Source organism: Vanellus vanellus (genome assembly GCF_965231255.1).
Source record: "Vanellus vanellus genome assembly, chromosome: 2".
NCBI classification, from domain to species: Eukaryota; Metazoa; Chordata; class Aves; order Charadriiformes; family Charadriidae; genus Vanellus; species Vanellus vanellus.
Genome location: NC_138906.1, coordinates 170,738,202 through 170,751,994, shown reverse-complemented (window position 1 = coordinate 170,751,994; position 13,793 = coordinate 170,738,202).

Sequence of the window (13,793 nt, the reverse complement as noted above, 5' to 3'; positions counted from 1 at the left end):
AAGTTACTGGGTTCAAGAAATATATGCAAGAATTAAAGAGAAAGGGATAGAGAAGTAGAAAAACAGTTTCAAAAATGATGGAGTACAAGAAACACAGTCAAGAATAAAAAAAATACGGACAGGGAGCCTGATAGAAATAATCTGTGGTGGGTTGACCTTGGCTGCCACCGGGTGCCCACCAAGCTGTTTTATTGCTCTCCCTCCTCAACAAAGGAGGGGAGAAAATACAGCAAAAAAACTTATAGATCAAGATAATGAAGAAGAGATCACTCAATAATTACTGTCAGAGGCAAACCAGACCCAACTTGGGAAATTATTTTAACATCTTGTCAAATACTGAGAAAAAAGAAAAAAAAAAAAAATCTAAAAAACATCTTCCTGCCACCCCTCCCTTTTTTTCCAGGGCTCATCTTCACTCCTGACTCTGGAGGACTGCAGGGTCCTAGAGATTGACATTCAGCGTACCGACGGGCACTCCCGCTGTCCTGGAGGACCGCGGGACCATAAAAATCGATTTCCGGAGGACTGATGGACACTTCTGATGCCCTGGAGGACTACGGACCCATAGAGACTAATTTCCGGAGGACTGACGGGCACTTCCGGTGCCCTAGAGGACGGCGGGACCATCGAGCTCGATTTACAGAGGACTGACAGGCACTTTCGGTTTGCTGGAGGGCCGCGAGGGAACAGACCAACTTCCGGAGGACTGACGGTCTCTTCCGTGAGGCTCCAGAGCGCAGCCAGGGGCAGTACCGCCGCGCTGTTGGCGGCTCTTGGGGCCAAGCAGAGCAGCTGTCGCTGCGGGCGGGTGGCACAGAGCCCGCTCCGGCTGACGGGGAGCCCGCCGGAGCCCTGCTGGTGCCAGTTTGCTCTCGGCCGCCGCTCTCTCGGTGCCAGCCCAGTGTCTGGGATGCCGCTCATGCGCCCAAGCTGCGGAACTGACTCTTGGCGGACGGGCAGCAGTGTCGAGTGCAGCAAAGCGCCGCCGGGGTGATGCTGGCAGCAGAACACCTTAATTATCCGGCTTTAGGACTCATTACGGTGATGAGCAGTGACTGGTCTCAGCCCTGTTTCTTCCATGCAGACCCAGAATCGGTGGGTTTGGGGTGTTTTGGGGCTGTGGTGGCAGCTCCCACTCTGTATGCACAGCCCTGCAGAGGAACTGTCCCCATTTGGGGGAATCAGCCCTAAATTGGGACAGGAAAAGTAGGCAAAGAAGGGAGAAGCGGCAGCTTTTGAAAGCACTTTTGTATCTTCAATAGAGATTAGAATGGGGGCAAGATTTAAAATATTTTCTATAAATATGCTTTCTTTGCATTTTAAAAACCTTATATAGTATAGACATTTACACTTATGTATCTATTGACACATATATACATATTTAGGGAATATATATTATCAATTTACACTTATATAGAATATATGTTTACATGTAGATCTATTCCAACATATATTAAGACTTCTATATTGGACATCTAATTAACTATCTGGTTTAACATATATTTTGTCACTTTAATACCTTTTAATTAAATCTTTAAAAAATCTTTTTATATTCTAAAATGCTTTATGTAATACAGAATCATAGAATAGAGGTGTAGGTTTTTATTTTGAACTCCTTCTGTATACATAAATGGATATAATTTACCAATATATATATAAAAATGAGAGGCTTTTCTCTATTTCAAATGCCTCTTTTGGAGGGAGACCTGTGTGACTCCCCCCCATCCCCCACTCACCTGCTCCTCTGCTGCATCATAGTCCCCCCTGGCCACCTTGGGATGCCCCAAATGAAATCATCACCCCCACACACACACACACTTTTTATTCCCCCCCCCAACACACACCAAAAAGGCACGAAACAACCAGACACCCAGGGCTGGCCTCTACCCCTCAGGGTGCTCAACCACCGGCAGGCAAACCTGGGCAGGGGGGGATCTATTGAGCATCGCCAGACACGTACAACAGGACACCTGGAAGAAAAACAAAATCCCCAATTATATTTCAGCATATTAGCAAACAGCACAGAAGAAAGTAGAGGAATTCCCTCAGACTGAGGGACAGGACAGCAGCTGAGCTACAGGAGGATTCAAGGGAAACAGCGCGTCCTTTAAAAGCCAGAGCTGCTGGAACTCTTCAAGTCAGTATTAAGGCTAACTGATGCCACTCTGAACACATTCTTAACACAACAGTAAACCCTCAGGCTGGCATTGGTAAACGCCTCCTCCCTTCCTCGTGGCGCTGCCACAGGGACATCACCTTGCCAGGCTGCTGCACAGGGCTGGGCCAAAGCCAGAATCGAGGCTACCGACCGTGCACCCCCTCAAACAGCTACAGCCCTCACGCTGCTGCTGCTGCACACCTTGCTTGGTCAATACAGCTGAAAGGGAAGGGTAAAACTCTGAAGAGTACAAAGAACAAAGCTCAATCCTTCACTTTACTCCACTCTCATGAGACCCCACCTGGAGTACTGCATCCAGCTCTGGAGTCCCCAACATAAGGAGGACATGGACCTGCTGTCCATGACCTGTCCTGACCCTCTGGACCTGTCCAGAGGAGACCACGAGGATGATCTGAGGGCTGGAGCACCTCTCCTATGAGGAGAGGCTGAAAGAGTTGGGGCTGTTCAGCCTGGAGAAAAGAATGCTCCGGGGAGATCTTATTGCGGCCTTCCAGTCCCTAAAGGGGGCCTAACAGGAGAGCTGGGGAAGGACGTTTTACTAGGGCATGTAGTGATAGGATGAGGGCGAATGGCTTTAAACTGGAAGAGGGCAGCTCCAGATTAAACATTGGGAAGAAGTTTTTCACTTTGAGGGTGGTAAGGCACTGGAACAGGTTGCCCAGAGAGATTGTTGAGGCCCCATCCCTGGAGGTGTTCAAGGCCAGGCTGGACATGGCCTTGGGCAACCTGGTCTAGCAAGAGGTGTCCCTGCCTATGGCAGGGGGTTGGAACTCGATGATCTTCAAGGTCCTTTCCAACCTAAACCATTCTATGATTCTGTGACTTTATGCTGAAAAGGTGCACATATGCTTTTACATATCTATATCTCTCCAAAAAAATACTTATACTATGAAAGTATTTGACTTTCCTTTGAATTTAATTGAACTTGCACAGCTATCCATCGATACCATTAAACTCTCCCTCTCCAAAATACACAGCTCTAATTTGACTAGGGGGTTTTGGTGTGCTACACAGTCAGGAGGGACAACTGGCCAGCTGCCCTGCCCAAGCGAGATGCTACTGAACTGCCAGGGAAATGCGCCACTGAAAGCCAGACAGAAATAAAGTACTTCAGATCATTCCGCCTAAATATCGGCAATAAAAACCCTGTAATGTTCAGTTGCCTCTTTTTAAAGATTTACAACAAATACCTAACTGCTTAAGTACACCTCGTAAATTGTATGCTACAGCTACGTGACAGTTACAGTTTCAACAATGCAAGTCAGTTTGTAAATTATACAATTTAAACTTTTTTTAAAGTTTCATTGATGATAGAAAAATCAGTGAGATAAGAGATAGCCCATACGTTTTTCCTTCTGGGCTGGGGGGGTGGGGGGTGGGCGGCAGGCAGCAGGGAATCAAATCCCCAGTGCTGCAATCCATAAGACTACCACAAAGGACTGGTGGATTGGCTCGTGCTTTTGGCTGTACTCAATGCACACAGGAACATGTTTTTATGATATCGCAACTGTTACCACAGAGAACCCAAACACCAGCAATGCCGTCAGCTTTGGAAGATGTGCTGTGCTTGGGCCTTTGGAAGGAAATGGACTTTTCTCTCTCTTAAAAGAGTGCAGTGTCTTGTTGCCAAAAAAGGATGTTATGGAAGCCATAACCCACCACAAACACATCAGGACTTACTCTCATCAGTTACAGGGCTGCTAATGCTCCTTGGGAAAGCCTGGAAAACACACAGGACCCATGCCAATTTGTCCCGATGTGTCCATGTCTCTTCTCTGACCTCAGTTGCTTTTAGCAGAGGCTAGTATCTCAGTAAGGATTTCGAGTACTCCGAGAAGATATTTTAGAAACTTGTTGACCAAAAACATGTAAAGCTTTTACAATGACAACAAAGTCTGTTTCTCCTTAACATCTGAACCCTTATGAACAGTTTCTCCCCTCTTTTAGTACAAGATTATTTTCATGGCGTCATTTAACAGTAAGCTCACAGAAAGAGAAGATTATGCTTTCAGGAAAAAAAAAAAAAAAACAGAGGGAAGCAAGCTTTGCATGGGCACAACATGCTCCAGAACAGACCTTAATTTTAGTATTCGTGTTCAAATATTTCATAGAAAAACTACAGAAGGAGAGTCAGCACATCCTTAATGTTAACTCCAAAGCCTAAACGACAAGGACCTTAGGAAAAATGCAGACATGCACCAGAGGCGTACCTCGTACTCACAGACCACTGTGGATCCACTCTATCTGTCCTGTACCATCACGGCAGAAGAAAGGGTGACCACAGAGAAACGGTGGCAGGTGACAATCTGCCAAGAGAGGAAAAAAACCTTTAGCATAAAGCTGGGTAGGAATCTAAAGCTGCCTTCTTTCATGAAGGTTTCCCAAGGCGACAGCTGAGCAGAGGAAAAAGGATTTGGCATCATCCTTGGTACGGTTGTTGGTGCAGGCCACTAGAGCTTTTGCATTTTTTAGGTAATACTGCCTTCTGTTGACTCACTGGCAGCTTCAGTTGCACTACTGCCATTTTCCTGCATACATGCAGGTGACAGACACAGACGCCTACGTACATCTTTTCAAACCTACATACAGACAAGGTTTCCTCACCCTAGACACCCCAAGGTGAATACTTGTTAAAAGGCAGGACAACCCACCTGTCCTTCTGACTGCCTCCTTGCAAAAAAGCAATGTTTTTTTTCCAGGCCCTTTCTCCAAACAGTCAAGGTATTTTAAAATGGCCGTCGTCCCACAAAACCCACTCAGGGTCCCGACTTTTGACTGTCCTTGGTGTTACCAGGCACACGCTCTATGCCATCTCCCAACAGCAAAAGAACGGCACACTCCCAGACCTGAGCACAACCCTGCGGGTGCCCACATACTCCTCGCTGTTTGCATGAGGAGCTCCTGACAATCCCTGCGAGCGCAGCTGCATGTGCAACATCAGCTTCACCCACTCTGGTTTCAGGGGATGCCATTTCTGAAGCTTTAAACTGAAAACCACATCTTGACACTTGGCCACAGCAGAAGTCATCTATAACAAGAACACCACAAAAACATAGAAATGAAAATTGCAACTCCACAGAAGCAGCTTCAGAGATATTTACACCAGGAACAAGGGAGAAAAATAAAACAGCTTCATCTCGCATGCAGGAAAGAAGCAGACAGAGAAAAGGCTCAGCATTCACAGCCCTTGCAGAAAACAGGATATCTCCTTCCCTTCCGAAATCCACCTCTTAAATCTAAATATTGCAGCACCCACTGCGGCCATACACAGAGTGGGGAACAGCAGCCCCGGGCCAGGCGTTTGTGGGGCAGGGCACACAGACAGAGAGAGAGACAGACAGAGAGAGAGAGACAGACAGAGAGAGAGAGACAGACAGAGAGAGAGAGACAGACAGAGAGAGAGAGACAGACAGAGAGAGAGAGACAGACAGAGAGAGAGAGACAGACAGAGAGAGAGAGACAGACAGAGAGAGAGAGACAGACAGAGAGAGAGAGACAGACAGAGAGAGAGAGACAGACAGACAGACGTATCTATCTCCAATAAAAATACTTATACTATAAAAGTATTTGACTTGCCTTTGTCACTAATTGGACTTGCACAGCTGTCAATCGATACCATCAAACTATCAGTCTCCAAAAGACACAGCTCTAATTTGACTAGGCGGGTCTTCTTGTGTGCTGCGCTGTTCAGAGGGACATCTGGCCAGCTGCGCTGCCCAGGAGAGATGCTACTGAACTGCCAGGGAAAGAAACTGCAAGCCAGACAGAAATAAAGTACTTCAGAGCGCTCCGTCTCAATATTGGCAATAAAACCCCTCTAACGTTCAGCTACCTCTTTTTAAACGTTTACGGTTTTTATGTTTTTAAAAACATCCCTGGTTTTAAAGAGTTAGAACAAACACCTAACTGCATAAGCACACCTCATAAATTGTATGCTACAGCTATTTGGCAGCTGCAGTTTAAACAATGCAAATCAGCTTGCAAATTATACGATTTTAACTTTTTTAAAAGTTGCATTGACCATAGAAAAATTAGTGAGAGAAAAAATCCCCCATACGTTTTTACTTTTGGATGGGATGGGGACGGGGGGGAAATCACATCCCCGGTCCCGCAATCCATAAGGCTACCAAAAAGGACTGGCAGATCAGCTGATGCTTTTGTCTGTTCTGAACGTGCAGAGGAACATGTTTTTAGGCTATCTCGCCAGTTACCACTGAGAACCCAAAGACCTGCGATGCCATCAGATTTGGAAGACATGCTGTGCTTGGGCCTTGGGGAAAGCAATTGACTTTTCTCTTGTGCAAAGTCTTCTTGCCAAAAAAAATAAGTCTTGATGCTGAAGAAGGATGTTATAGAAGCAATAAGTCACCAAAAAGACATCGGGACTCGCTGTCACTCGCAGTTACAAGGCTTTAACGAGTCTTGGGAAGGCCTGGAAAACACGCAGAAGCACCGCCGATTTGTCCAGGCGTGTCCACGTCTCTTCTCTGACCGCGACGGCTTCTAGTACGGACGCTAGTATCTCAGGAAGGTTTTCGAGGAGGCTCCCCCCCCAGCTCCCCCCAAAAGGCTCCTCTGGCTTCATCGGCCCCCGCTGACCATCTCCATCACCCTCCTGCCATAGCAGGACCCTCCCCACCAAGCAGCTACGTCCACCTGTCTTCAGCCCCTCACATCAACCCCCACAGCGCCTATGTATCTCCCCTGTGGTATACCCCCAGCCCTGCCCTATACCTCCCCCTGGCCCTGCCCCATACGTCCCCACGGCACTTGGCCTTGTTGAACCTCATACCATAACCCAGCCATGCAGCCAGTTTTTCACCCAGCAAAGCGCACGCCCATCCGAGCCACGAGCACGCCAGGGGACAAGGCCCAGGGCGGTGGCACCCCGAGCTGCTGAAGACACCCAGGACTGGGCTCTGCAGAGGCCGCTGGCTCCAGGCTGTGTGGGAGGCGTTGGCTCGGGCCTGCCAGGGCCTCTGCGAGGGCAGAGCAGGGGCTGCCCCGTGCCAGGGCATGGCCAGTCCTGGCCGGCTCAGAGCCATGGCACAACCGGTCCCGGCCAGTCTCAGCCCATGCCAGCCCCAGCCTGCCGACCACCAGGGCTTTGTGATGGGGGCACCGCATCATGCCCAGAGGCCGTTTTGACGCGGGTCGCTACGGTGACCGTGGGGGCAGTTACGGAGCGAGAGCCCTGGGGTGCCCACTCCCAGGAGAGCACCTTCTTCAGGAGGCAGCATCTCCCCTGGGTGCCCACAGCAGCTCTGCGGCAAAGGATGCCAAAGATGCCCACGAATGAGGAGGCGAATGCCTGCTCCCAGCCCGCCATGGGGCTGCTGAGCCAGGTGAGAGACAGGGCAGAAGGGAGAGGCTGGTGGTGGGCTGGGGCCGCACGGAGCTGCCTTGGGGTCGAGGCCAGGCTTGCTGGCACTGTGGGGGCTGCTGCGCCAAGGCAGCCACCTCCATCCCATGCGCTCTCCTCCTGCCGCAGGTGGGCTGCAGGCAGGCAGCAGCAGCCGCGGCAGAGAGCCACGCACCTGCCCTGCACAGCCCAACAGCCCACGAGGAGGCTCTACAGGAAGCAGCCTGGCACATCGTAAGGATGGTTGTGGCCAACGCTGTGCTTGCGCTACAGCAGGAGCAGGCACAGAGCACAGACGCAGAGATGGCTGCAAGAACACCTGCAGCACATCCTGACACTGAGCGTCTCTTGGCTGCAGAGCCTCATGCACGGGCCAGCACAGCCCCTCTCGCCCCAGCTGCAGACAACCAGGGAGGGGCAGCAGCTTCTCCCGTGGCTCAGGAGCCTCAGCACCAGGTGAGCCAGGCGCACGTGGCCAGCACTGGGCATCCTGAGTTGCTGAAGGCAGGCGCAGCGCCCGGGCTGTGTGTAGCAGGGAGATGCCTGGTGCCCTCCACGTCTCCCGCTGACATCCCCTCCCTCCCCTGCCTGTGCTCTTGCTCTTCCCCTGCAGACGCCCTCCGAGCATCCAGGCAGCGCACAGCCCTCCTGCAGCTGCAGGGACTTGCCAGAGGATGTCCCAGGTAGGACCCTGAGCCGAGGGCAGGCCGGCAGCGCTGCACACACAGGGACTGGCCATGCCGCAGCCACCCCTCCCTGGGGAACCGCCTCGGTGGTACGGGGCTGGCAGCGGCTTGCCCGTTGCCTGCCCAGCCCCTCACCTACAGCTCTCCGCTCCCCGCAGGCATCACCGCCCTCCCGCATGCCCCGGCTCGACGGCCCTCCTTCTTCAGGAGGGTGCTCCAGGCTCTTCGCAGGGCTTTCTGCTGTACCTGCGTGGCCTGACAGAAAGAGCCATAGGGTCCTGCTGCCAGTGCCGGGCAGGTCCCCAGAGATGGCATCTGGCCCCGAGCCTGCGCAGCATCCAGAGGTGAGCGGCACGGGCAGGCACCCGAGGGACAGGGGCAAGGACGGCGCCCCAGGCATTCAGCTGCCCTGAGAACATCATGCTGCCAGCCTCCGCTCGGCTGTGGGTGCTTTCGGAGGCCAATAAAAGATGACGCTTTTACGCCAACGCTTGTCTGTGCCTGGTGCATCTCGGGAGAAAGATGGGTATTGACCAACAACCCCAGGATCCTTTCTGCCGGGCAGCTTTCCAGCCTCACTTCCCCAAGCCCGTAGCGCTGCACGGGCTTGTTGTCACCCAAGTGCAGGACCCGATACTTGGCCTGATTGAACCTCAGATCCCTCTGTAGAGCCTTCCTGCCCTCCACCAGATCAGCACTCCTGCCCAACTTGGTGTCCTCTGCAAACTTAGTGAGGCTGCACTCCATCCCCTCCGCCACAGCATTGATAAAGACATTGAACAGAACCGGCCCCAACACCGAGCCCCGGGGAACACCACTTGTGACCGGCCCCCAACCAGACCGAGCTCCGTTCACCGCAACGCTCTGGGCCTGGCCATGCAGCCAGCTTTTCACCCAGCCAAGCGTACACCCATCCGAGCCACGAGCAGCCAGTTTCTCCAGGAGAATGCTGTGGGAAACTGTGTCAAAGGCTTTACTGAAGTCTAGGTAGACAACATCCACAGCCTTTCCCTCGTCCACTGAGGGGGTCACCTTGTCCCAGAAGGAGATCAGGTTAGTCAAGCAGGACCTGCCTTCCATAAGCCCATGCTGACTGGGCCGCCCGCGTTGTCCTGCCTGTGCCGTGTGATGGCATCAGGAGGATACGCTCCACAACCTTCCCCGGCACCGAGGTCAGACTGACGGGCCCGTAGCTCCCCGGCTGTTTCTGTGGAACATCTGAACCCTTACGAACAGTTTCTTCCCTCTTTTAGTACAATATTCTCTTCACAGTGCCATTTAACAGTAACACAAATTGCAAACCCACAGCAGCAGCAGCTTCACAGATAATTAGACCAGGAACAAGGGAGAAAAATAAAGCAGCTTCATCTCGCGTGCAGGAAAGCGGCAGAGAAGAGGCTCAGCGTTCACAGCCCTTGCAGAAAACAGGCACTCTCCTTCCCTTCCAAAAGCCGTCTGTTAGGTCCAAATACCACAGCACCACTGCGGCCATACCCAGAACAGGGAACAACAGCCCCGCCGCCGGACGTTTGTGGGGCGGGGCACACAGACAGAGGGACAGCTTTTGCCACACACAGCCCTGAATTTCCTGAAAATTTACGTTTACCAAGAAGAGCCACTTGGAACATACTGCCAACCAACATTTGGCAATAACACTGGGATGTGTTTGACACACACAGTTTTGGGGGAACTCGCTATTTGCTTCCTGCTGCTGCTGTCGTTCTCCCTTCAGAAATTCAAGCTTTTCGCTACCGGTTCAAGTGCTTACCTTCCTGGTACTACCAGCGCATTTACACAGGCAAGTAACTTCAGTGCTCTGCTCAAATTAGCCAAATGAAAGTCACAGCCACGAGAGAGGAGTGAAAAAGGGGACGTCAGGCAGCAATAGAGCTCTGCCGGCTGCCACCAGGCAACACCGCACTCTGCTTTTGAAACCACGCACACACCCCAAAAAACCTCACACCCCCACAAAAAGCAACCCAAAAAATCCCACCCATGAGGGAATTGTGGGGAAATTAATGAACGGGAAGACCAACTGCTGCCACATTAAGTCAAATTTGGCTTTAATGCTGACTGCGTACTTAAGCAACTCTCCGAGTCTACACCTCGGTCCTCTGAACGACTAGTCCTTTTCTGGAAGGACAAACTTTTTTTCCTTAAAAGTCCTAGATCGAAGGCGCCATGGAGCAGCATGTGGGTTGAGCCACAGGACCACATGCCACCAACACTCGAATTAAAAAACCCAAACCTGGAATAAAAGTCAAGTGAAACATCAGCTTCCATCAGGTTTCATTCGTTACATTTCTACTGGCACCTAGGTGCTCAAAAATTAACTATACTGACACCACAGCCTCATAAAAATTTAGTTACGCAGAGAAAAACAAAAGGCCAACTTGCCCATAAAATTAGCACAAACAAACAGAAGAGAAACACTTGACCCTAAAGAAGGTATTGGGCAGCTCTTAATTTATCCGAGAGAAAAGTTTGCTCTTTTACCCGAAAGGAAGACATTCCTAACTACGGAGGCACCCATTCGGGAAGGAGGCACGCTCTGTTAACTGCAATTCTTCATCAGCTTTTCTGCGGGTTTGACATGGAGTACCTGTAGCGCCCCTCAACTCGCAAATGTTTCTCCCCGCTTCCCCAGCCCCACGTGTGCGATGACCCCAGCAGCCAGCGGAATCGACCCCGCAGGATTTTCTTCCCGGGATGCAGAAGGGGACGCTGGGAAAAGAGGCAGCGGCAAGAAACGACCCTGTTTGTCACAGCCAGCCCACGGGGACAAGCCAGGGGACCCCCAGCCCACCTCTGCCCTCAGGAGCGGGGCCAGGACAGACCCTCCGCCCCACAGAGAGGCGCCTGGCGTGGATTTAACCCCTGAGGGAAGAGGCCGGGCTCCCTGCCGGCAGAAGGACAACTCACCTCCCCGCTGCTCCTCGCTGGGGACAGCCCAGCCTGCGCTGGGCCGCTCTTCGGCCGTGCGGGGAGCGTAGTGCAGCTGGCGGATGCCCCAGCCAACACACGCTCCGGCTAATTGCAGCTCCCGCTCATTACCGCTGCCAGGAGTTTTGCCTCTGGCTAACGCGCGCTCCAGGCAGCGGACACCCCAGCTCCCTCCAGCTCCTGCTTGCCACAGCTCTGGCTAATTGAAGCCCCAGCTCGCCGCTGAAGCTCCAGTTGATTTCAGCTCCTTCTCCTTACAAGCTCCAGCTATTTGCAACAGCCTGGGCTTTCCATGAGCTTGTCAATCAATCACGTCCCACCTTGAGTATTAGGGTGAAACACCATAGCTGTACACGGTATAAATATTGATTAGTTTGTGTGACTGGTTCCTTAATAACTACGCAAAACAGTGTACAAAGAAGAGCTGGACTCGAAGAGGCGAGGGTGCGTGGGGTCTGAAAAGCGCCTTTCCACCCAGAGAACCCCGCAGACATGGAGTTCAGCCTGCTGCACGCCAGCCTCCCAAATTTCGGGGTCCGACGGGACCAGACCCCCACCTCCATGGAGGGTCCTCGCACCCTGCCCACCCCTGCAGCCCCCAATGCCCTCCCGCCCCTCTCTGCCTCCACCCCCCTACAAAAACAGCTCAACTGGCTTCTGCTCTTAGCCCCCAAACCAGCTCACTTACTGCCCGTTTCTGAGCCCCAAACCCCAGCTGCTGAGCCTCTTCTCAAACCCCCAAAACGCAGGGCTCGACCCCTGCTCCTCAGCCCAAGGCCACACAAGCCCGCCTGTTTCTCAGCCCCCAAACCAGCCCTGAGAGCCTGGTTTCCAGCGCCAGGGGCAGAAGACCTGGTCTCCGTTCCGGGCCCCAAACCAGCTCGCCCTCTCTGCTTCCTCTCCCCCTCTGCAGCCCCCGCGGGCGACGCTGAGGGCCGCGGGGGGCGCAGCCACCCCACAGACCGGCACCCCCAGGGCCCACAGGCAGCTTTGGGGAGCGCTGGGGAACCGCGGAGGGCCCGACCCCACCGCGCTGCGGGGCAGCGCCAGCACGCCCCGGGCGCCGCTTCGGTTTCGCCCTTCCGGGCTTTCTTTCTCCGGCACCACCAGCACCGCCCCCCAAACCCACCAGGCCGAAGGGACCCCGCGGGAAGCCGGGCTCAGCCCCCCCGCTCCGACCCTACGGTGACCCCCCTCAGGCCTCCCGTTCCCCCAGATCCCCTCGAGGCCCCCGCTCAGCACCCCTCAGGGCCCTCTATAAGCCCCGGCCACGTTCCCTCTGCGCCCGCCTCAGGCCCTCCCGCCACGTTCCCCAACGCCCCCCGCTCACCTCGACGCGGTCCAGCTACCTCACAACGTCCGCTCCGCTCCGATTTCGAACTGGGCGCCATTTTCCCCCCGCCCCCTCCGCTTCCGGAGCGTCCCGGCCCGCCTACGGCGCGCGTCCATTGGCCGTCGCCCGCACCCCTCCTTGCGAGGCCCCGCTCCATTGGCTTAGCGCTGCCGTCAATCTCCACCGCGCCCCACCCCGGCGGGGCGAGCCGACCAATCGAAGCGCGGCTCCCGGGCTGTGATTGGCCCGCCCTCCCGCCAATCTGCCCGGGAGCGGTTGCCATGGTGAAGAGGGACCAACGGCGGCGCGGGACCGTTGCCGGGGCGACGGGCAGGTGCGGCCGGGCCTGACCGGCGCGGCGGAGGGGGGCGGATTTACCAAACACCGGCTTTTTATTCTTAAAAACTGTATGGATTTGTGTGCGACAGCACAAAATAAAACCGTTCCGCCTTCTTCCGTCAGCCCTCGGGTAACTCCCGGGGGCTGCCCGGACCCGGCTCGCCTCCGGCGGACCGGCAGCCTGCCGCAGGCGGAGGTTTGAAGCTTCCGCCCCGCCAGCACCGGGCGGCCAGCGGGCAGGAGACACCTCCGCACGCGCCGAAGGAGCCGGCTCGGCTCCCCGGTGGTCCTGGCCCTCCCCCGCCGCCGGGGATGGCGCCCGGCAACGGCCCGTGCGGGGCCGGCACTGCAGGGCGGGACGGAGGCGGGCAGGGAGGCGGGGCCGAGGAGGGCGGCAGGCGGGGCCCGGGCGGGGCCCAGGCATGCGGGGAGGCGCGGCCCAAGACGGGCGTGGCGGCGGGGCCGAGGGGAGGGGGAGGCAAAGCCGCCGCAGGGGAGGCGGGGCCCGGGCGGGCGGGAGGCGCGGCAGAGGCGGAGAAGGAGGCCGAGCGCTGTACTGCGCGTACCTACGAGAGCACCGGACTGCGCCTGCGCGGCTTCCCCGTTGCAGTACCGTCGTTTTGTCGCACGGTGGCGGCAGCGAGCGCGCAACATCGCGCTGTACTGCGCGCTCGCGCCTCCCGGGCCGCAGGACAAGCTTTCGGTCGCTATTCGGCAGCAGCGAGCGCAGTAACAAGCACGCTGTACGCGCATGCGCCGATCTCCCGCCACAGTAACGGCACGTTGGCAGGGCGGCAGCAGCGAGCGTACAAACCCGCGCTGTACTGCGCATGCGCCTCTCCCTTGCCGCACTGCCGGCTTTTGCTCGCCTAGGCGGCAGATGCGAGCGTGCAAAATGCCGCTGTACAGCGCATCAGCGGCTTCCCGGCTGCAGGACCGGCTTTTGGTCGC